Source organism: Diprion similis, chromosome 4, assembly GCF_021155765.1.
Source record: "Diprion similis isolate iyDipSimi1 chromosome 4, iyDipSimi1.1, whole genome shotgun sequence".
NCBI lineage: Eukaryota > Metazoa > Arthropoda > Insecta > Hymenoptera > Diprionidae > Diprion > Diprion similis.
In genome coordinates this window covers 12,019,812-12,046,390 of record NC_060108.1, presented here as the reverse complement: position 1 = coordinate 12,046,390, position 26,579 = coordinate 12,019,812, and the positions used below count along the sequence as shown (strand labels likewise).

The window sequence follows — 26,579 nt, the reverse complement described above, 5'->3', positions numbered from 1 at the left end:
CCTCGCGGTCCGGGTGGAGTAATCAGAAATGAACGATTTCCACTTTGCATGAAATTTAATCTCTTCTGTTCAGCTTTAAAAAGGAGAATTATCGAAGAATTTTTCTTGTCCCGTTGCGGAGTTGAAGTTGAATTATAAAAGCTTATTATCGGTGATGTGTTTTTTTTTTTTTTAGATTATATATACATATATCATCATTTTCGTACTCGATATCGTGAATAAGGTATTAGTGTTTCTATTTTTATTATACTTTTTACGATTCTCCTCGTGTTTGGGTATTTAATTTAGAGATCTATTTCGATCGTTGTGTCTTCCTTACAATTTGTTACGTATATAGGTACATGAACGTACAGAAACAAATCATTTGTAAAAGACTTTGGTTCTTTCAGAAAACGTTGTGGATTATACATGCAGAAACATTGCAGAAAATATTCAACCGAGATACTTTACACAAGAATTCAATGCCGGCTATAAGTAAGATAATAATAAGAAGAAAAGTAACACTCTACTATTTTCTATCTTCAGTTTTTTTTTCTCGGTCTCTCGTATTAGATTACAGAAAAAATGCCAAGCCGCAAATTTTTAGTCACGAAAATTTTTGATTTTTGTTTTATGAATCTGATCTCTGAATTAGGGAAAATCAAAAAAACTACCTGCAGTATCTTAAAAGTTTGAGAAGTATTCAATATATATATGTATTGTACGTGGTTTCCTTTTGTGTTAAATAACTTTAGGCTAGATGAAAAAGTATTTTTTTATCCGTAAATAAATATAACGCCCCCTTCAGCCAACATAATTTTACCTTTCCGGAAAATTAGAAACTTTAATATAATAAATTTGAAAATCGTACTTTTGTGCAGCAAACCGAAGGAACGAATGAAGACTTTAGTTTTCTCGCCAACGCAAGAATAAAAAAAGATATTTATACTGTACAATAATAAATTCTCATTTATTATTTAACAATTCAGTAGTTCTGTGAACCTGCAGATTGAAATAAAATTTGGGAATCAATTACGTTGGAAACCACGTAAAAGTCAATTTCATTCTTTCTTTCTTTCTTTCTATTTTTTTTTGTTTTTGTTTTTCAAATTTTTAGTTTTGTTCTATATGTATCTTTTTTTTTCCTCGACAACTCAAACAGCATAAATAATAACGCGGCGTTAAATTTGTGCCTATTAGAAACGTATTGCGCGCGGGCGCTTTCACATAGTCAGTATCTGATCAACACGTGTGTATGTATACCTAAGCCGGGAAGTTGTTTGATTTGGTAGTCAGACCCGTGAGATGATCTCGTCCCCGTAACTTGCGCTGTATAACCGTACGATGAGAACATACAAACGCGACGAGCTTTTTTATTGTAATATTTATCCTTTGAATGTGCAGCAGCGCCCGCGGTGTATCGCTTTATACTGCAGCAGGAAACGGAAAGCTTTCAACGAAATTGAACGTGTCGTTCCTGCAAATACGCAGGGATATTGTTTCACAGGTTTCAGGATCTCTCCCCCCCCCCCCCCCCCCCCTCTTTCCTTCCCCAAAAAAGGACTACGAAGACGTACGCGTGTAACAGTCTAACTGGGCATCCATTAATGCTGCGACATCATTGATTTATAAAATTTCTAATCGCGAATTGGTACGCAGGTTGTGTATAACCGATAGAACGGCGAGATTAGGTCCAATTTAATATGCCAGGACTTATACGTGTGACACCGTCGACCGAGAGCTGCCGCGATCGTATCTATCCGCAGCCGTAGTATAAGCGATAAATTATTTAGCATCGAAAATAGCGTCAATGAACGGGGCTAAATTAGTGGATTAAAAAATAAATAATTCTCTGCGACATTAGAGCGTTGCGTTGGGCAATTGACAGACAGACGTTGACTAATTGCCCGGTGAACAGCGGTAACAGCTCTTTCTATATATTCTTCTTTCTTCTATTCTTTTTTTAATAAATCGTCGAACCTCGTCATGCATATACTTATTTTATTTCTCTACTAGTTTTGTATTCTGAGGCATTGCATGGAAATCGTTAGACGTATCGGGCGATTGTTTCTCGTCGTCATCGCTTATAGACGACGATAAATAAACACCAGAAGCTCTTTCGAAACTTTCAACTTTACTGGGTACACATAATATAACTTTAACACTTTATGGAAATGCGCGAACTCAATACGGTTACTTTATACTTACTTACTTACTTACTTACTGATATAACAAAACTGATAATGCTCTGTGACGTATTATTGTTACAGTTTACAAATAACTGTTTATTTTATAGAACATTCGAAACTGAATACGATAACTCACTTCTTTTTGACTTGTATTATTTATTCGTAGATGCGATTAAATTAGCGTGATCGATAGCAAAGGCTCGGAAAAAGCTTTGAGCCTTTTGGACAAAATCATCCTACGGCTTAAAAAAAATATTTCTGTAATTTTTTCAAACGTTTGTAGGAAACATATTCGAACATGCATCGGAATGAATTTTTTTCCCAATATTAGCTACACGAAAAACTAAAACTCATGTAGATTAATCTGTCGGAAAAGTAAAGGATTTTAAAGACTCCTTACACTTGCATGACGACGCATTTGTAAAACTATCGTTCAATAAGCAATATTCTTTTGTAATCTTGAGTCCGTAGAGTCATCAGTGAGAAATAGTTCAGAGCAGTGTAGATTACTTTCAAATTCTTATCTTTATTATCCGAACTAATTCGGACCGAGCCTAGTTCAAATAATCGAAAATTCGGATAACCGAAAAGTAATTTACTTTTCGGTTTTGGTAAATTTCGGTTAAATTGCTTTTGTGTACATACATTTTCGTTGATGTAATGCCATCCCTCGATCGCGTATTTTTTTGTTTTGTCCGTGGTTAAAACCAATCAGGCCACGAACTATGGAAGGTAGAGAGAAGAGGAGGCTCAACACGGAGCTTCTTACATGAAACTAGCTGTGGCCGAAATTTCTGCAAATAATAGATCCAATTCTTGCCGATAGCGGCGTCGAGTCTCCAAAGACCGATAAAAGTTACGCTCTATTCTACTTTCGCGTATAAAATGGTAATTGCAGTAGTGGCACGGTCCTCGGGGGGCGAGATACGTCGAGATGGCACACGATTAACGGATAAAAACACGCAACTCGTATACGAAATGCAGTAATACATGTGCACGCCTACCTACACTTCTCTACCTACGATAAATATTGTAAAAAAAGCATAAATAGAACGGCGACGGGCAAACAAACTGGCTCACATAAGTTGCGGGCAGCGTTTGATTGGGAATCGTCGGTTGCCCCCGGAGTGTAGACAGCACTGAGCTTAATACACCTTCGACTATACACGTTTTATACTGTTTGCACACCTCAGCTGCAAAGAGATCAGCGGCAACCGATTATGAACGGCGACGCACGCCTGTTTGCTCTAGATTGACCTCCTAGATTTTCCGTATTATATTTCTGCCTTACGTTTTTCCATTCCACTTCGTCGTGTTTTAATTTTTTATTTATAAACTTCTTTTTACATACCATCGTTCGGTTTGTAATTGAAATAGTATTATACGATTTGCTATTGTCAGTTCTCTTTTATTTCAGGATTTTTCATTCTCTCTCTCTCTCTCTCTGAGTTTCAACAGGCTTTTGATAACACAGACGTATTAGGTACGAGTCTATGTAAAAAAAAAAAAAAAAAAAATGTAAAAAAAATGCTATCACGTAAATTTTTTAGATATTTTTTTTTATGTTTTCTTAGCATTACTAGAGTTAACTTCCGGTTTCTGTGTTAATCATATATCTTAACGGTAGTTTTGATATTTACATATTCATCTACCCTCACTAGTTGTTCTTTATGCTGATTTTAAGCACAATTAGAACTACGTAAGGTCAAGAGAAAAAGATTAAACAGGAGTATCGAAAAAAGCAGAAAAAGATATTTTGAGTTTTTCTGATTTATCTACTCCCCTAAGTCTTGTTAAAACTAACACAGTTCATTTCATAACTAAACATTCAGTTTTATATTCTTTTATATAAATATATTATATTTCAATTCAACTTTCCGAAATACCTTTAAAAAAAAAAAAAAACAAAAAAAAAAACATCATTATTTTAAGGGGAAATTAAAAGTTATATTTTTCAGGCCTGTGTAATCGGTATGCAACGTATTTACATACCATCGCACACGTTCAATCTGTCGGTAAATAATATTTCCGCCGAGCTTCCCTAGATCCGTATATAACGTTGCGTGCGTTCAAACGATCGCAAATCGTGCCGATGACGTTCTCACCGCATGTAACACGATCTAATACCGATCTATACTCGTGCTCGCGAGTCCTCCAATAGAACTGCAAACTGTAATCGTGTGAGCAAAGCAAAATCCATCGATGTTTAGTCCTGATCACGAACCTTGCTCTTTGAGAGTTTTCTTCTTTTATTTCTTCTTTTTTCATCAAATTATATCAACCAATTCAAATTCCATAACTCTGATGTGCTGTACAGTTTAAAAAATTTTAACGGTCAAATGTTACAAATTTTTTTTTTTTTCAACATTTGCCGTTTGGTGACAAATTTTTAGCAAATTCAATTCGAAAGTTTCTTTGGCATGTTACAATTTTCTATTAATTATTATCTTACGAGTAATCTACAAACTCTAAATTGTTTTGGAAAAAATAAGTGCATTGTTGCACACTTTTTACACTAGAAAAAGCTAATTAAATTTATCAAAAAAAAAAACGTCTAAATCAAAATTTGTATCCGATAGACTGAGACATATCGTGTGAAGTTAATACCTATCGTTTTTTTTTTTCAAATTATTAAGGGTCTAAAAAAGTGTACAACTGGTTCCGAGATCGGAATAAATACTAGATTTAAAATGAATTTCTTCTCTCTCTTAGGTTTCTCAAGTTAATAATGTTTTCAAAGGAGTAAAAAAAAAAAAAAAAAAATCATAAACGAACGAAATCAAGATAGAAGGGATTTACTCACTGTTGGAAATTGTTTAAATATTCCCGCCATTCGAATATATATAATTCTTTTACCACAGTTGAGTTAATTTTACATACGGTATTTATAACGAGTTAAATTACACTATGGAAACCGGACGTCATCGCGATCCTGGCACACACATCCATTCCACGGAAGTGTATACGGCAATAATTTATGAAGGTCATAAAGGAATTTGAGACGTCGTTAAAACCGCCATGAAAGACTTTCACGGCACGTCATCGATGTTCGACTTCAGACTCCATTGAGACATCAGTTGAGGATTGACTGCCGACGAATTTAATGAGTAAACTGGTACTCCTGTACAAACAAACCTATATACACACATCCTGATGTTTTCAAATGTTAAGACATCTTTTTCAATACTTTATTTATCGAAAATTTTCTTCGACGGAAATATTTCTCTAGTGTAAACCAAATGACCTGGTCAGTTAACTTTAGCAAGTAAATACCGAAGTCACCCTTTCCATGGGATCATTAGAATTGCTTTTGTGTGAAAAAATATTATTCAGCGGGTAGCCGACGTTGGCTTACTAAATAAACAGGTGGGTTTTGATAGCACGTGAATTTTTCTCCTAAATTATGTAAAAAAAAAAACCGCGAAACAAATTCTTGATAGTATTAAAACGTTTTTCACACAATTACGGATTATTCTTTTCATGTCAACTTGAGCTCGTGTGGAATTAAGAATGCGAAATCAACTCGTTAACAGACTTAACGATAAAAATTAAAAAGATGTAAAAAAAAAAAAAAAAAGTAATAGAGAGAAAGTATGTCAGGTTCTGATTACTCCAGTGTAAAGCAAGAAATTTAAAGCCACGTAGAGTCAAGGGAAACGGAAAAAACAGAACACCATACATCACTCATCAGTACACAAAATTTGACAAACTGAAAAGATCATCGAATACATTAAAAATTCATGATAAATTGAAAATTTTGTGAAAAACAAACGATATAAATCAACACCAAGGATAAATAGAAATTCATTCAGTCTTAAATTGATCTCTCTTCACTTTGCTTTAGCTTTTAGGTCTCGGATTGATCATTTTGTAGCGATCATTTGGCCTGCTGACGACAGTGACTGTACCGTGCGCTGCGTAATTACATAACGTTGGGTGATTGGCTGATCCTGATGGCTATCTGGACCCTTAAATATTAATTGACGAGCTTGATGCACACCGCGTTGTTGGACGGGAACGATGATTGGCTCAGAATTGAACACGAGGCAGTTGCGAGTCGGTTATATATTCTTATCTTATATCGACGTACTGCAGGATACCGCATATTCATGACTTCCTCCTCATTTGATTATTTGATCGTTGATTTTACCGAATCCATTGGTCTCGGCATTTTGTCCTTCACGTTCAAAACGTGCAATGATCGTTTATTTGTACCCCATTGTTTTTTCATTCCAACAATATTCAAACCGTACGGTAAATATTTTACTAGAATTTCTAGTAACTTCATATATATAACAAATGAAATTTTTCTTAGTCTACATCTTTCCACGTAGAATTCTTTCAACGATTTTAAGTAATCGATTTTCCTGTAAACATAAATTTATAAGAAATTTTTATCGTAATCTAGTTTAATTTCTTACTATTTCGTACAGAAAAAGTCTATAAAAATGTTTTCGGTATTAGAAATTATAGTTATGATAATATTACCAATATTTTTAAGCTTGGCATTTTTCTGGTAACGATATCATCTGGATACGAGAACATGAATCTTTATTTCGGGTATTAAATTACTTTTCTTATATACATTCACTATAAAACTGTGACATTTTCTACACACTTGGAGTTATTCCGGCGTCCCATTCAGATCACCGATTCGCGTTTGAAAGAGAGTCGTCGTCTTCTTCTTCTTATCTTATTATTTTTCTTTTGGAAGAGATTCACCAACACCGCGCCCGCAAGTGTCATCGCACCCAAGACCAGCTGCTCGTGATGGGCTGCAGGCGAATCCTGCACGCGAGGGTCGGCTTGCAACAGGGCGCCACGTTTTTATGGCTAGCAAATCCGATCTACTTATTTAAAAAAAAGTTCGACGCCATGCAGCAGTCGTTGAACCCTTACCTGCAGCAGGTTGCCCATGCCGAAACAATAAAGAGAGCTACGGGTTTATCCTGCGGTCGAGCCTACGCGAATATGTAAGTTCAAAATGCCGGCTTAAGGAACCAAGGATACTAACTCAGTTTTGTAAAAGTCAAAGTTTCTTGGTCAATCGTAAAAAAGTCGCAGCCTCGTCAATGTACAGCTTTTAATTAATAAATTTCAATTGCCTTGTTGAAAAGAAAAATATTTGACACAAGTTATAATTTAGGGAGTAAAAACACAGGGTTGATATATTTTTTTTTTTTTTCTAAATTTATTTAAAACTGAATTATCGAATTCCACGCTGTTGTGAAATCCCTTGAATAAAATTGAACTTTTTTAATTTCAATTTTATTATCTTCTGGATTGAATTTTGTAAAACGTATATAAAATATTTTATTCAAAAACTTTGATTGAGATCAGGTTCAATATCGGCCCGTGAAGCACTGTCGTGACCGGTTTTCGGTGGATTGTTTGCAGGTGTATTAGCATTGAGGAAGTGAAAAATGTAAAGCAAATTGGCGAGACGTGCACACACGCCCAGAAGCCGATCGTCTCGTTTACCGTGTATAGTCTGAACAGCTTCTCGAATCCCAATGCATAATTGTAACGGGTCTTGGTGGATAAAAAAAAAAAAAAAAAAAAAAAAAAAAATTTTATGGCCGGTGCAACAGATCGTTAATCGTTGGCTTCGATCTCGTCTTTTTATTCGCTCATCAAATCGATGTGTGTATAGACTTATATGTGCGTTAATATACCCGTTCCAAACGAAGCGTTGCCGAACCGGAGATTCGAGGGAAAATTCGAACGAGTACCAGATGCCTGCAATCGCCCTCCCCCCCCCCCCTGCTCCCTTCCTTTCTCGTCTCTATCTCTCTCTCTCTCTTTTTCTCTCTCTCTCTCTCTGCGTCATTCGCTTCATCTTTATAGAGTACGCGTATGAGACGTCGATACGCACGCGCATTATCGTATAATAATAATAATAATAATAACGAGAAAGCGGAAGTCCAGACTCGAATTGACGTCTATATATGTATATTCAAATATGCGAATCATCGAAGCCCGTAATTTGCCAAAAATGGGTCAGACTCGACTCTGCAGCCCGTGCCAATGTTCGTTTTTCCTTTTTATCTTTGCAGGCTGAATGCGAGTCGCGTGCTCGCAGTGACTGGCTAAATGGACAAACCGCGAAAAAAGGTGAGCATAAATTATCGTGGTTGTAAAAAACTTCACCTTCGGTCATCGAGATAATTAAAACGAATCAGCTCGTTCGTCGAATATAACATATACGAATTTGATTGTTGAATTGCAAATTCACTGCGACAAATCGACGGTAAAGATCGGTTGGGTGTTGAAGATTTTTTCAAAGATTTAAAAAATCTTTCTTTCAATGTAAGTTCTCAAATTTTATGTTAATTACAAGTCCAGAATATCACTATACTGTGATAAAACGAGTTTCGGATACTTTTTTTTTTCGACCTACACTTACCTGATATTGAAGCGATTGGATTTGATTTGTTGGTTAGTATAAAGATAAATTTAGGGGATCTCAAAACCCCTTCGGGAGATACAATAATATTAAGAGATATTAATCGAATCGTTTATCGTCCTCACAAAATCATAATGATTTTAAGAAAGTTTTTATCTGGCAGTTTGTAAGGAAATTATTTATGCATTCGGTTGCACAGGGATTGTGATTGTTTTGTGGATGCCCATTTTTTTTTCCTCATCTTTCTTCCTCCGTTTCCATCAAATTTTTTAATTTCTATTTTCTAGTTTAGTATAAAATTATGTTGTATTGAATGCTTGAAATTTCAACACTATGTATATAGATATGAAAATATAGTTAAATAATTGGACGTTGGAAGGCACTCGATAATGAAGAAAAGAGTTTTCGTCAACGATTGAATTTCAAAATATTCAAGAACGTCGGTGAACTTTCACGACTCAAGTTACAATTACATAATACATTTTCCATTATGATTTAGGTTGGTCAGTTTCAATCTCCACGGGCGAATATCTCAGAAACGAAGAGAGTTATAAAAAATGTTTTATAAAAATCTTGTAAGTTTTTAAGGGGGAAATATGATGCTGATATCGATCGACCTACGGATTTTTACACTTTTGAGATTTTGAAAGTGATGATATAAAAATATAGTATTTTTTTTTTCTTTTCTTTTATTCTTTGAGTTTAGCTTTTATATAATTTTCTTTATAATCTTCATTTGGATCATCAATTATGATCACAAACTTCTTATTGTGAAAAAAAATCTACAAATCGATCCAAATCGATTTTTTTTGTAATTAGTTGGTTTTTTTTAATTTAAATTCATGGAAAGCGCTCAACTTCATATTGATCAATATTTATAAAAAAAAAAAAAAAACAAACAATTTAATGTAATTCGTTGGAGACAGAAAGCAATTATTTATCAAATCGAATAGGGAATGAGAATAAAAATCAAAAATCAGTGGTTACTCGTCAAGAATAATCTTCAGAAGTAAAAGCTATTCTTGATTTGATTAATAGAACAAAACGTTCTTCACAGTCCGTTAATTTTGAGTCCTGGTAAAGTGCCAGTATCTAAGGGGCGACGTAACGTCTACAACCAATGGAGTTAAGGAGCCTTGAAAAAGAGAAGCTGACCTTGTTTTATCAATCTTTATCACCTGGGTGGCATCTCGATGCGGTTACAGGTTCTCTGGAAGCAGCTGGCCGATTCCTCCGGGTCCTACAGCCTCGGGAATGGCGATGGGTGGGACAGGCTGCATCGCGTGTCGCCCGGCAGTCTCACGCTTGTGATTTACAACATAGGTGGAGGTCCAGATCAGATTCTCCCTCCTCTCAATTCTCGGAGTTCGATTGATTTCGTTGACCAGTAATACAAGACCAGTTACAGAAATCTGTATCCAAAACCAACCGTAAACTGCACTCGGAATAAATTTTAGGTTAGCTTTAGTTGATGATCATCCAGCACGGCGTCTTGCTGCACGCGCTGTACGGATTAAATGGTGTGGAACCGTATACAAGCAATCCGAAGTAATAACCGACCGTCGTAATGCACCAGTTGCTTAATTAGGTCTTAAAAACAGTTGGAACCTATAAAAACTGGGTAATTATAGGGTGATACTCGTCGCAGAGGAGAGATACGCAAGCAACAAGTGCATATGTGAGGACACTTGCTCGTTATTACACGAGATAAGACAAATTTCGCGCTCTCTTATCCTTTTAATACCAGTTTAGTACAAGCAGGCAGTGGAGTGCATGTCGAGCGATCCATTTTACTGGCTTGAGTCACATTCATTTGGAACGCCGCCATATTGAACGGCGAATTTGGAATTAGAATTAGAATTTAAAAAGGAATCGGTCAGAGTCCAAAGAAAATTCCTTCCTCAATCGTAACAATTTACTGCTCAAATCCTTCGAGATCCTATCATTCAAGAAGCCCACCATGACTAACTGAATAAGAAAGAAGAACAGCTAATAACCTAACCTAATCTAACCTAAGCCTCGGTAATAACGTATACCTACAATAACCAAAAAGTCTGATTCATTTGACTGTTGTCATGCGGCACCCTAATACCAGGCTGAGGATGAAAGGTGCAGGGACGAATGTGGGGACTCGTCCACACATTGAACGGTTAGTTGAGGACCGTCCGATCAGATCACCGTGCATGATTAACTAAATCAGTGCCGCCTCTCGAGCGCAACCTGTTGAGCTCAACCCGAGTCCCGCAGATACAGACGTCAAGCGAGAAAGGAGAACCTGTTGATATACATACTCGTGGCCCGCGCCAAACCAGCATGCAGCAAGCCCAGGATATCTTTTCGGAGGGCTCTTAATCTCGGCGCTCATTGTCCAGTACTTGTCCCGTACAATAAGCCTTTCCCATGCAGCTCTCGCCCATTGAGCGAGGTGCCCAACTCTCAATACCCTCGGGAGGCCCATTACCTCATTGTGCGACGCCTAAAAGGGGCCAGATTTTTGAAGGGACGGCTTTAGACTTCCACCAAGTGTTTATTTTTCTTTTATTTTTCTTCAGACAAATGACGCTGATACAAAAACCTCAGCCACTGTATCGTTGGGTGAATGTCGTGGTATTTTAATCGCTTTCACTTTGCGCTTATCATGTGATAAAATTTTACGGTGAAACGGTTACTTGGATTTTCATTTAAGAGAATAAGTCTGCTATTTTTCTCTATACTGAGCTGTTTCGGTAGTGAATTTGCAAAAATCAATCTCGCTGATCGAATAGAGTGGAATCTTAGGATTAGATGTTGATGATTTTTGTGATTTTAGTACGACTATCGGTGAGTTGATATTCGATGCAGGATAGTTCAAGAGTAACCTCATCAGAAATGGTCTAAACGGGTCTCTTCTTTTTTCATTTTTTCGCATCATCCCTCGATAACTAGTTAAGTACTCCAGAAAACCAAGGAACCTTCCCCGAAAATCCATTATACAAAATTTAAAAATCGTCAACTATTGTGACAACTGACAAGGAATATTTAGAATAATTTGAAGCGGTGAAGTGTGCTGGAAGTGAATGTTCCACGAGAACAGAAACTTTTCATATATTTATGTATGTTCAAGCGAAAACAAAAGAAGATGATTAGGCGGAGTAGTAGGAGGAGGAGGTGGTGGAGGGGATGATTCCTGTCCCTACAGGGATTTGGAGAGGGAAGTACGCGTGCGCGTGCGTATATCGGCCTTCTGGGGTGCACATGACCGACCAGGTAACAACAGGTACCTAACCAACAATCCTTGGTTCAAGGAGCGAGACGCGATGGTGCGGAGGCGCGTGCTCGCACCTGCCCTCAGGCCCCGCGTCTCCGGTTGCCTCCTGCCATTTATTACCTTCATTACGCTCATGTCGAGGACTTCGTCCTTGCTAGAATCACATCCTCCAGGTAGCACGCCGGGTTCCCCTCGTCGCAGATCTGATTAACGATAACAATTTGTCCGTTGATAAAGAGGTTGAGTGGTCTAATCTCAAAAAGAGATGGAGACGAAAGGATTAGTGAATTGGGTAAGAGGCTTGATGGAGTTAGAAAAACAGAAAAAAAAAAACAAAAAAGAATTGTGCTGAAAATTGAATGAAAAGAGCATTGTTGGTCATCGTGCCAAGAGGCTAATTCGGTTATTTCTGTCTAGTCTGGTCTGGTCTGGTCTGTTCCAGAATATCGTCACATAGTGATTGAATCTTGACTCTCCCCGTTTGGCAAAGCGAACACCTTGGTTTGCTCAAGGCGTGAGGCGAGTGTTGTTAGCGATGCTTAGGAAACTGAATACCGGTATGTGCACTGGAAGGACGAGGGAGAGACGACCACCTGACACGAAGAAACAAGAATAATCCATCGTCGTCGTTGTCGTTGTCGTTGTCGTGTAGGAAAAAGAACATATGCGCGACACCAAAAATGGAGCCACTTAACAGACGTTTGCTTAAATGATAGATTTTTCGATGCCAGATGTTAGCAGCATTGTGCGGGCAGACGTTTGACACGGAGCTCGGTTGCTCCGAAGCCTTATTCAGTTCAGTTCCTTGGATCACGTGTATTCCCTGGGTTTTGGTATATAGGGACGATGAGGAGAACAATACGTCTACGATTACAATTGTAAACATTTCCAGTAATTTGTGGCATTGTGGATTCCCTTCTCTATCCCTCTTTCTTTCTTTCTCTCTCCATCATCCACCAACTTAAGCGCCATGAACGCTCGAACTTGAGTTTCTCGAGTCTCGGGAGGAAGAATTTAGACCAAGTTTCTTTGCCGGAGTTCACGCGCGGGTCAATGCATTAACATTACAAGACCGAATCTCATTTATCGACCAATTCAGCCTCGGACTTTTCGTTAAATATGGAAACCGTCCCCGCGTGAGCCTCGCTTTTACCCCAAAGGGGTGCGGCCGTTCTATATTGTGTCCCTCGGTCCTCTCCTTATCAAAATCTGCATAGTGTTTCTCTTCGCCTCACTCCCTGGGACAGCTGTATGCTAATAAGCGATGTCGTTATTATGTTAAACGTCCGCCTAAAGTCAATTCGGGACTGTCGTTTCTTTGAAAAGGCGAATGAGAAGGAGACGCGAGAAAGGAGGAAAGATACAAATACAGAGTAAATAAGTAAAGTAAATATAGTGAAGAACGATTAGAATGGCGGCTGGAAAAAGTTGCCTCTGATAATAGCCACTACGGACTTGTAGTAGACGCCCGTCAAACTCGCCACGATACTCTTAACGGCAAATTGTAAATAAACACAAGCTGTAACCACCCACATTGCCATTCAGCCGTCTAACCTACTTCTGAATTTAAACTACGGAAGCTTCTCAGCGAGGAATCTATACTATTATGCTCAATTACTGGTCAAGATATATAGGAGTACAGTTTTAAAATTTGAAACGTGACTGGCTTTTCGATGGTTTAAAATTTATGCAACCACTTCCATTGGGGACGGACTCTTTCGTAAAAAACGCTTACAGCTACGCTTCAATTACATACAATTACATTTTTTAACCTCGGAACTACAGTCACATCCGTCTACCAAGCGAGGTTATAAGAATCGCTTTCGATGGACAACTCGATGTGGTTCTGACTGACGACGCCATGGTGACACATTTGTACCCTTAAGCTCTCTCGGTTTATCATCGAGTCGCACAAGAATATGTACGTGGGAATTCAAAATTTTAAAAATTTTAACATACATACTATTTTGTTTCACGTTACAACGAAAAACTTTATGGGAAGAGGTATTTTCATTACCCGTTGGCGGGTCGTTTTCAAAATTTTGCAAGTAACGTCTTATTTTAGGGGAATAAGTATTTGGGATATGAGCAAAGAAGAAGTCGAGATGAAGAGAGAATTGGTTGATGTTCGAATTTCATCAATTTTAGAGAAACTTTGTACATAACTAATTGTGGCATAGTCGAAGAAGCTCGTCCACCATAAAAATGCACACAGTAATTTGAAAGTTTCTTAACTTGAGTAATAATTTCCTAACACTCTTACATTTTTTTGCAGATATTTTATGATAGTCATTCCAGTATGGCAGTGATTTTTTTTATTATTTTATGACGACTGTATAGTAATCAAATTTTTTCTATTTAAGCTCTATAATTGAATTGATTTTCTCGACTGAGAAATATTGATTTCTTGATTGGAGACATCTTTTATGCGTGCCTGAATTGAGTTTGTATTTTAAACCGATTGAATTATAAGAGTAATCGTGCTTTTATGGTTGATGAACCACCCTAAACTGATGGGCATCGATGTTTTGAAAAATGCAGTGGAAATTAGTAATATTTTCGTAGGTGTTGATCCTACACCGATGCTTTGAATAAATTTTCAAAAATTCTTGGAACTAACTTCGGTAAAAAAGGCTCGTGGCTCAAAAAATTACTATTTTCGGCATGGGCATTGAAAAGTCAACTTTTTGTGGCAGTTTTCGTTCCGTAAAGTGACGCTTTATACGGCAGCGAACAAAGTTGCTGAATAAAGTCTTTATTCCGCAGTTTTGATGCGCAGTTCGAAGTGCGCATCCCAAACTGCCGAATAAAGTAGCTTCGTCGAAGAGATCGCGACATAACCTCACTCTTCGTTTTGCTTTTCAATGCCCATAGCGTAAAAAATATTGTACGTGGCATGCCCGTAAACCGTTTTTTGGCTCGGATAATTTCAGTACTCGCTTAAATAGCTATTAAATAGTACAAATGATACAACCGAAAAAAAGGAAAATTTCTCCAAATTTTTTCTTTTGCACTTTCTCAGCTGTTGTTTCTGCGATGTTCTCGATGACTTTTATGAGTCTTCAGATTACAACTGACGGAAATGGGCTCCTATGCATATATTCTAAAAAACGAAAATTTTGAGTTCTAATAATCAAAAAATAACAAACAATAAGTTTAACTGCTCTCAAATTTCTGTTAAATTTTTATCAACTTTTGAAAAACGCTACATTTAATACTTAAGTTATACGCTATACCGAGATAATTTTTCAGACAAAGATTTCGAATCATCTGCTGTTATTATTTAATAAAAAGTTTTATTCTTTCATACAGTTCAAGTTCTTACTTGATTACAATAGTCAAGAAAGGGATACGGCAAAAATATTCTCAGAACGTTGTTATTTGATAATTTTTTGTTATAAACAACACTTTTTCATGAAAATGTGTCCTGTGCAGATACAAGCTATAAATAAATAAAACATGAAAATCAATTCCGTGAATCATGCGTTTGATTCACAAGGTATTGTGAAAATGGTAATGAAGGGTAAAAAAATTCAAGAATCTCAAAATTTTAGGAAGGAAGCAGTCTCGGCAACGCAAATTCCAGTTAAAAAAACATGGAGATCGTTGACTAGAATCCACCCGATGTGCTGCGATCGATTCAGTTCTTCACCTTGGGATTATCATAACAAAAGATTGATAATCGGGTCCCGACTCAGGTGGTCCTGCAGGGTGGCGGGTCTGGCACCAGGAAGTGAAAATGAAGATTTTAGAGCCAAACAGGCTTTTCACGATGTATATCCATCCGGTAATGACGCGCGCCACGGATGGAAGCCAGTCAATTGGTCCTGACGCGACGCATCGCATCGCCATAGACTCTGCAATCGTTCGAAAAACGCTTCTATTGTTATATGACCGTCCGTTATAACCGCTTGCATAGAAAATCGGTAACATATGTTACCTGATGCAACTTGGAGTTGTTAGTTCGGACTACAATTCCGACTCTAACCTCTATACATTGCCCCAGGAGATACACAATGGAAGATGTTTCCCGTCTTTACGGGGATTCACGCCCAAGATGTTAAAAAAAAAAAAAAAAAAAATCAAGCATTCTGCAGATTCCACTACATTCAACTCCTTTTAGGGGGTTAAACATATGATATTATTTAACACGATCGGATTTCAAGGCTTCAAATCTTTGGTTGACTCTGTGACTTCGCTGGACATCGGATTGGCTTCGGATCTCTTTTCCTATGACTTGTGTCAATGTGGCATCAGAATTTAGTTACCGATCGAGTCGAGTCGAGTCAAGTCTGGTGTTTCTTGCGGTGATATTTTAACACCACGTATCGATTCGGGATTGCAGCCTTAAAACTTAAGATCTAAGAATTTTTACTTTCAGCTCTGATTTATCCAGCATTGTTTATTTCGACTTCCCTGAGGACATTCTTCTTCGACAAACTGAAACATTTGGTCAAATTTTTTCACTGCGGTCAGTTTTTATTTATTACCAAGGATACCTGTATTCGAAGTTCAATCGACAGTGTCTTCGATCTATCTTTCACTGTACTTCACATCTATGAAATGTTATTTTTTCCTCACCTTCAAATGCTTTCTACGGCTTTTCTATTTATGAAGATCTATTTTGACAATTTTTTTAAGTATCATTTATACTTTTTTCTGAATCCGTCATAATTTTAAAAAAAATCTTAATATTTTTTTCTAATTCCGTTATTATAGAACACATGCAGATTTTTTTTAGACAACTTTTACCAAATTTTACACTAAGTATTTCTAAATAAGTTGACATAAGGATATTACGATTACTCGTGGCAGTCGTCAGTCAATAATTAGTTAACAATCAAAGCTCGCCGAGTCATTCCGAATCATTTAAGCATTAACTATTTTAAATCTGTATATCTAAAAAAAAAATTCGCATCACCTACACAACTTCCATAAGTCTTGTTTGGTAACTAAATCTTAAGTTGACAACCTTGCATGAAAATCCAACATAGTTGATAGACGCGCAGCTAGACCTTCAATCTGCTGTTTCAACATTTTCTCTCTGTACGTGTCTGCCCTTAACTGCATTTCTCAATCCCCCCTCCCCCCCGCCACCCCCCAAAAAAAAATTTCTCAAATCCGAAGCTATAATCTGTTGATCATCGACAAGGATGCAATTGGTGACGTTACCGTATAACGATGCATGTTCAGGAAAAATCGCTAATTCTCATCTCAAATTTCACAAACCATTATAATAATAATAATAATAATAATAATTTTTTCTTCCGACGCGACGTATCGTTACGTTAACGTTCCTAACTTCAGTCTCATCATGCTTTATAGTCTAGGACATAGAAATACGAATCACTACATCACAAAAGTGAAATGAATTTGAAAAATATAAAAAAAAAATAGCAAAAACTTATCCAAGGATTGAAAATTTTTCGTATTGCATGAAATCCTTTCGGGTGGGTGAATCCGACTGATGTTTTTCACCGGGGACCGGCATTCATCCCTGGCCCGGATCCTAGGCTAACGAGGGTGTCGTCCAGCTCGTGACCCATCCTGGTCTATAATTTCTTCGACCGTTTACGCCTGCGGTTGGGTCGGTCCGACCGTCACGCACTACCGCACAGATGCATGGCGATTTCTTAAGCGTTTTTCATTCATATGGAAATAAATTAAACAGCCGACCGACCAACGAACCCGATACCACAGGGTAAATAAGGTGACCGGCCCCAATGTCTTTTCCTTTTCATTCCCCGCTCTCCCTGTGTTTCCCTCTTTTTTTGTATCTTTTTCTCTCTCTCTCTCTCTCTCTCTTTCTCTCCTCTCTTCGTTTTTTGCTTCTTTCCTCCTTCGCTGGAACTTGTATCAAGTGGCACTTCGTTATACTCTTCATGGTTCTCAGGAAGAATTGTTTGCTTGATAGAAACGAGGCGGAGAAAAAAAAGATTTTGCATTGATTTGCGACTCTATTCTGAACTGTTATTGTTTCTGAATAATGAATTTGCTTGTTCCGTAATTATATTACTTTAGCTTGAAATTGACGTTCTGGGAATAGGTGGGTTTTTCTACATATATATATATATATATAATATACCGTATTGGAAACTTAACTAACCGTGAAATCATTAGGTACAGAGTAAATGGAACGGGGAATTAACATTACGGATCTTTTCAACCGTTAAATTCTATTCGTTATATGTATACCGCTTACACCGGATAATATTATTGAAAATCTTATTCTGAGTAAAATTTAAATATATATATATTAGGGTGCTTCATTTGAAACGAACATTTTTTTTTTTTCGCGGACACATAAAAATTTTGTTCCTTCTATCGAAAAAGAAATTCCCTGAAAATTTGAGCCCTTAATCTTAATTTTAAGAGGTTCCTCTCGATCGATGTATATTTCCCATTTAAATAACATGTAATTCATGATTTTTTTAATTTAAATCAACATAGCTCCGTTTGATTTCATGGTATTTCATTGCGATTAGTCAGAATTTGTAGTATATTAGTGACTCTTCGAAAGTACCCAGTAACATTTTTTTGTACTTGAACCCGTCTTTTTTTAGGCAATTTCTTATTTTAAACTTTGGTTCTTTGTTACATGTTTACAGTTTCTTCTCTTATATAATAGAAATAATGAAATTAGATTCTCATCGATAATGATGAATTTCAAATTATCTCCTCAACATAGAACCAAAAAAGAAACTCAAACATACTCGAGTTATAAATTACGAACGATATAATTGCACAAGTCGTTTGTATATATGTATATATATATATATATATTATATTATAAATTAACAGCTGGTACAAATTTCACTCCGTTACAGACGGTCTTTTATATTTTCCTGCAATCGATGCATTACGCTACTTGTGTTTTCAAGTTTTATATAAATAGAAAGGAAAAATCGACTTTTTAAACTTTTATTCATTTTTCAACGAAGCATGCGTCATACGTACAGGTAATCACACATATTGCGACTATACCTACCAGCGATCTATACTTGCATACTTGATGAAGTATGGAGGTTTGTATTGTAGGAAAAATATCTGACGCTGGCCAATCGCGTTGGCACAACTGTTTCACATGCGTTTCGTTTACTGGCGAATGGCGCGACAAACGCACCGACTAATTACTCTTGTTATTATCATCGTGATTATTATATTTCGGTATTACAATTCTGAAAAAAAATATCTATATTCGTCAAATTGCAGAAATCCGATATCGAAATATCAAAACTGAAAACTAGGTCAAATCCGTTTACTCAGGTGGGAGTCGATTGCGACGAGGTTTAAACGAGAATTAATATGTCTGTAAATATTCGAGGACATCATTCTATCAATTCAAGTGACTAAACGTTCTTCTTCCAAATTTGCATGGTTTCAAAGAATCGTTTAAGCTGAAAATCGATCCATTCGTTTAAGATCAGGCTTGAATCTGGACAACGTGAAACACGTACTTGAAAAATTTTTTTTCCTGTATCGACAATTAACCCTAGATCGGGTAAACGGGGTCCTCGGGTACCCCAAGCTAACTTTGAACTCCACTCATAACCTAGTACGCTATCTGTAATTCACTTCAACGTTCTTAGAGTCGCATGAGATCGGTGATAGCGTCAATTCTTTGTTTTCTGTGAGTCAGTAAAGGCCGCAGTCGTGCGTGGGGTCTTCCGGTACCCCGGTTTCCCCTTTACGTAGATATTTTGTAGCTTTAAGTCATTTTTACTTTCACTAGTATAATTAATTGTTTTAATTATTAATCACATGTAAGGTGAGGTATTGAGATGTTTAAGCATTTTTTTTTTTAGTATTTTTCGAATAAACAATGACTGAAAAGTAAATAAACATCTGATATTGAGTAGAATCCGTGTCGGTAATTTATTTGTCCGTTAAGTAAAATTTAACTATTTGTTAAGGAAAAATACATTCGAAAGCATTGAAAAAAGTGGCGATATGTAATATTTCATTGACTTTACCCATTTACGGCTTTTTATTATTTTCAGTTTTTGTATAGATAAATAATTATACTTTTTGAAAAAAATTAATTAATACATCATATAATCTCAAGACTCAATGTAATCCCTTTCAAATCCCGTTGGGATTTTGGAAATCGGTTGATTAAAAAAAGAATGAGACTATTTTGATTAAGAAAAAAGTCATTTTTAGCTCTTCGCCGCACTTTTTTTTGCTTCGAACAAGTTTTTCTCTATTTTTATCTTGAAGAAAAGGGCTTTTAATATATATACCTACCTCGTGTTCCTGATTCAAAAACGAAAGAAACGATTCGTAATAAACTTATCTTATTGCAACTAGAAAGGCCTGCATAATTTAAAAACGCTTGGGGTACTCTGGTACCCCATTTACCCCGCAGAAAGTGAAAAAAATAGGTTGCCTCGTCTAGGGTTAATGTGTAATATTTTTTACCAAGGATTGCAAAGGACATATCCAGCTAAATATGGCATTTTAATACGGTTCATTTCATTCTCCCTATTTCCGTACAGTGCGGTAAAACGCCGTCAGCGCATGCGCACAAGAAAAATGCCTGATTTTACACCCTAGGGTTTTCTTCGGCGGATGCGCACTTCAAATAACTCGATTTAACGTACTATGCAATCCCTGCCGAGTCTGCTAATCAATATAACGTTAATTAATAAAAATTCATTTTCAAAATTACCGAAAACGTTACTGAATCTATATTTTTTCTAAGTTACCAAAATTACACGCACCGTCTCGGAGATTTTTTTCTGCAGTTTTAGCGCTCTATAAACAAGGAGTAAAAATTTATTTGAAAACAATTTAACCGTGACCCGTTTTTGCTCGCACGTTATGTACGAGGGGGAGAAACCGTCAACTTTTAACTTAATGAATAGTTTACCGGCTTGGCTCATCAGCCGTAATCAGGTACCGTTTCGAAGACCGTTGATTGCCTAGCGAGGCACAATTACGTATGAATATTAACCCGCGTGGTGCTCGTTATGCCTGTGCACGATTTTACCTTATTTTACCTTCAGGTTTGTTTCAGTCGCGACTTTTAACGACCCATTATTTTAGGGCGGGATTTCGAGAGCCGAGGGATTTGAATACGCCTGCGGTTCTACTCGATATGTATACGAATACAAAAAACTCTGACTGCCTACTCTTATATATAAATTATTATTTCCCGTCTTTAAGGGGGCGAACAAACCCTATCCAGGGTTATCGTTAGCAAAGGTAATCGCGAGTGTATATTCACGTGTTCCAATTGGCGCCTATGTTTGCCAGTTAGACGATAATTTTGTGTTTCGGTCAAACAACGAATGTGATTATTACATTGTTCCGTGGTTAATTAGCGAGGATAATTATCATGGCTAATTAGACTATGTACCTACCTGGAAACCATATATTCTTCTTCGATTTCCGATTTCTTCACTACTACTTCACGACTCGCTGCTTTTGTAGACTGCTCAACCTGCGTTACGTCGATAATGAGATATGCCAATGCGGACGAATTGCTTTTGCATAATTTTTGATTCTCACCGTTTCGTAAAGATCCTTAACCCTTTCACGTCGATCACAAAAGTCAATATATTGCCACCCTTTTTTACTTTCTATTCCATGCAAAATCCGAAATTTTATTAATATTTAAGAAACTTTACTGCGTTACTGAAACGGTCGAATGAACCAGTGTGTGAATCGAAGTCAACGAATGAAAAACGAAAATACACATTTGTTCACAGGTCAGAATTATTTTTTCAGAAGTTTATTATTCATCGGAGTAACGGGGAGAAAAATTCGTCCAATCGAACGACGATTAATTCATTTTTTCCTTATCGTCAGCTGTTAACCGATGATATTTACTGGGAAATAAACATATGCAGATAATTTTTCTAATCTGTTTTCAATTATCAGTACTTGAAATGGTTTTTTTTTTTCTGTGTTAAGGAAAACCTGGATTGTATGAACGATGAAAATTTTATGACACCTAAGTTTTGGCAAAATTTTGGTAACTCTGCACATAAATGTAGCTACTCAACTAAAATATATGAACTGAATAACCCATCTAAAATCATCAAGCACCCTGTACATTGAGTTGGACTTAAATAATCAATGAACAGAAGTCCGATAAAGCTGATATTGTAAATGTGTATGAAACGTGTAAAATAATCAAGGCAAATAACGCTCGTATCTCGTAGGAAAAACAATTTTATTCAATCAATATCTTCTTCAGCAATAATAAACATATTTTTTGGTTCTGGTTACTTTTTTCATCGATTATTAACATTAATCATCTCTCGCTGCAATAGATATCAACTTATTCAACTATCTATATCATAGTACAATAATCATAATCATAATAATAGTAATAACCTTCATTTAACACTCTTAAATCGTGTAATGATATACATAATTGGTGAAATAGTAATAATAGTAATAATAATGATGATGATAATAGTGATAATAATAACCATACTTCTTCGTGATATCGTAATTTTCAAGTTACCGTTCTAAAGTCATGTTCTCCGTATATCAACAATTAAACATACTCATCTTATATTTTATATTACATATCGGCATGCAGCTGTCTTAATTTTTATAATTAATTCTGCAATTACTTTTTTTTTTTTTTTTTTTTTTTGCTGCTTCCAATTTATTCTTCACTCTCACTTTCTCACCTCACTCTTTCCTCTCTTTCAAATCTTAACCGCCGTGTACTAATTAAGTTTTACAGGTATAATACACGCCACGTAACATACATTGGTTAATTTTTATTAGTTACAATTTTCCGCTCGCAAAATTAACACGAGAGAAAAAAAAAAAAAAAAGAAAGTCAGAGAGAGAGAGAGAGAGAGAGAGAGAGAGAGAGAGAAGAAAAAATCGTCGCGCGCCATCGTAGCTGAAAAATCTTGTGTACAAGTACAATTATACGTACGACTTGTAACCGTAGTAAAAAATTTTTTTTTCTTATTGGGCAGACTCGCCGCTTCCATTAACCGATCAACAATTACGACGTGAAAATATGGTGGGTGATAAATTTTGCTCTCAGCTTAGCTATGCGTAGCTGTAAATCTATAATTTACAGTATATATATATATATATATCTATGTATAATTTTAATTCTTTTCACATACTGCTAATAAATAATAATCATTCAATTATTTAGTACCTATACATTACATTTAGGATTGCTTTGCTTTCTTCTGTTTTTTTTGTTTTTTTTTTGTTTGTTTGTTTTTTTGTTTTTTTTTTGTTTTTTTTCTTTACACCTCTTTCATTCACTTTCGATAATGCCATTTTTCTCTTTTTCTTACCAAAATTTTACTGTTAATTTAATTTTCTATAATATTCGATACGGTATCCTGTTAACGATAATAATGATGATAATGATAATGATAATAATAATAATAATAATAATAATAATAATAATATTAATGATAATAATAATGGTGTTGAAAATAATATTAATTCTATACAATTTGCGGGGGTGCGAATTTATGCATCCAATATGCGTGTGATGTAGAACTACGGGGGAGGAAGGGGGGAATGAGGGTTGTTGATTGAACGTTATTATACTAGATTGGGTCGAAAATCCCAGCGCCGTTTTCCTGGCTCCAGGCTCAACTTAGAATTATCTTTGGTCCTCTAGCCGCTATGATTTTCTGCCAGACAGTAAAAATTTAGTACGTTGATCAATCATCGTAGATCCGCCGTTCATTTCGACGCTATAGGTATAGAATTTTATTATTATAATCACATTATATTGTGCAATATTGTAACGTTGATGAAATTATAGCCATAAAAATATCGCTTTAGAATTTAACAATTATCATTTACAATATTATTTATGTCAACGACGATTGTATCGTTGTTGTAAATTAGCTATATATTGTAGAAATTATATACTTAAGAAATAAGATCAATGACTATGTTCATTGGTATTATTATTATTATTCACTGAATTATATGGGAAAGTTGGCTTATACTGATGAAATCGTCGTCCGCATTTTTTTTCTTCTATTACTTATATTTACACTCGTAGACGTATCGATGTATGATAATTAACGATTTTTCGCAACTGACAACGTTCCTCCGTAATTAATATTTATGGAATGTAATTGATTTCTTTCAAGTAAGAAAAAAAAAAAAAAAAAAAAAAAAAAAAAAAAAAAAAAAAAAAATGAAATTCAAACGTATTCTGTAAAAATATTGAAACATAATTATGAAATTTGAACTGTTAAAAATTTAAATATAATATATAAACGACTTTAAGTACGTTTGCGGAGGATTAATTTATTATTATTATTATTAGTAAATTACTACGGAGATGCAATATAACGAGAGGGAACTTTGAGTTGTTTTGACATACGAATTTCTCCGATTGCTTGCTTTCGTTTCTTCCTGTATCAACAGACGTTATTCATCCGTATATAATTTTCCGAGTTAGTAAAACTTATTTAGTTTTGTATGAAAAAAAAAAAAATTATACAGATACAGAGCGAAGGATGACAATTGCGGATCACCGTGTAATCGCGAATCGCTTTATAGGTTGACACGTAGCTACGAATTTTGTCACATATGTAAGAAAGGGTGGGGCAAAGTGGACCCCTTAAAAAAACAAAGCTTAAAATCCGAATAAAATTTTTAGTTTTTTTTTTTTATGAACAATTATTTTAAATTGTTATCTAGCTTTCTCGAGAAAAAAATTAGCATAAATTCAAGTTCAGAAAATTATTTGACTTTGACGAGTTGATGGTAAAGCACAATTTCAAAGGTTTTGCGTTATCAGGTGATCAATTATTACTCGAATAAATGATTTACGAATAATTGATATTTAATAAAAAGCTTAGGTGGTTAATTTTATCCCCTGTTATTTAAAGAATTTCACGGGGGCCCATTTTGCCCCCAAATTTTTTTAAGAGATATCAAAATCTTTAAGGTGCCCACTTTGCCCCACCCTCCCCTATTGCATATCGACAATTTTCCCGCGATTATTCGTCAATATATAAATATGTATGTTGTAAAGGCTTGTTTATGTACATATTATATATTCGGATAAACATTGGTATATGCGCAATAAATATGGGCATATAGCATTCAGGTATGCTCGTGACATTCTCACTCAAGGCACACTAGATACGTATACGAAGTGGTCCACGTCATTCATTCTCGGACCGGCTATCTAATAACTCCTTAGTATTTCATGGAAACGCAGAACATTTATATTTTTCCTGTACGAATAGTTCGAAGCACAAAGAATAGACCGAGTGCTCAGCTATGGCCGAACGTATCTCGGAACATTTGAAAATGACTATCTGAATTTTTGCGGTCGATGTATAATACATGTATATTAGAGTGGCGCAAAAAAACCGACTATTTTTTTTTTTTTTTTTTTGAGTCTTGTGTGACAAAATGTTAGTTTTTGATGTTTTAAGGGCCCACTCCAAAGGATAGTTCAAAAAAAAAATTTTAAGTGGTCGGTCCACATTTTTTAAAAAGTCAGTAATCGTCAAAAATCGATTTTTTTTTTTGAATTTTTGTTCTCGTTACGGTATAAATTTATAGACAAAAAAAAAAATAAGTTTCCGAAAGTTTCAGTTCAAAATTTGAATTTTGAAAGGTCGCTCATAATTTTTTTTCAATTTTTTGGTGCATTTCTTTAGATCTTTTCGAGCAACCTTTCAATATTCGTATTAAAATTTCATACATTTTTTTTCTCCAATTTAGTAAGAAAGAATCGATAACAATACACCACGACGTGAATTAAAAATCAAACAAAATACTGAAAATATAATTTATTAATTTAATTTTCTGACCATTTGTGACATTTTAAAAAATGTGGAACGACCTCTTAAAATTTTTTTTTTGAGCGGTCCTTTGGAGTGGGCTCTTAGAACATCAAAAACTAACATTTTGTCACACGAGACTCAAAAAAAAAAAGAAATAGTCGGTTCTTCTGCGCCACCCTAATGTATATATATGTATATATATATTTTTTTTTACTCTTCAGAAAAATTTCTTTGCGGAGAAATTAGATAGTGGGCTGACTCCTTATACTGTTCTATAAATAACATGCTAATTGGATACGTTTACGTTTATGCAGCGTATTACACAATAATAATTATCGATTTTCATTCATAATATAATTATGTGGACGGTAATTGATTGCGATTGTACGTTTAAAAATCTGTACATTGGTATGTACATATATATGTATATGTATATATATATATACAGAGAGTGAATTGCTAACGCATGAACGGTTTAATGCGCATGCGCAAAAACTCGACAGCAAGCTGAGCAACGTTGATAAATTCAAATGACAGCTCGCCGCGATGTTTATAACCTCAAAAATGTTGGTCGCCCTGAGGAAACAACTGCTCAGCCTGCTCACGAGTTTTTGCGCATGCGCATTAAGCCGCCGTCTAGTCGTTTTTTGTCTAGTCGGCAATTTATTCTGTACACATGTATACGTATAAACGAGATTCCTGACACAATTGCCAATGTGCGAACGAGTCGCCGAGATAACACTGGTTCGTTCTCAGATCATCAACGCTTGTGCATTTTCCTAGTTCACCCATTATTTCGACGAGGTTGGGGTTAGTAACGTTACCGCATCGATGCGTGTTTGGGGAAAATCGTTACTTCACACCTTCAGGATTGTCTGAAATTTAGTAGAGCGCAATAAACAAAACACTTTGATTATTTGAAACATGAGCTTACTGAAAGTCAGTTTGAAATTAAACATTAATGAAGTTTTTCCTGACGTTTCGTTACAGTAACGTTA

General features: G+C 35.7%; 1 protein-coding gene across 1 annotated transcript in view; it reads right to left on the bottom strand.

Annotated features, from left to right (window-relative positions):
- LOC124405424 (protein lifeguard 1-like) overlaps positions 1-26,579 on the bottom strand; it is a 339,693-nt gene that overhangs the window by 69,039 nt on the left and 244,075 nt on the right. The window lies entirely within an intron of this gene.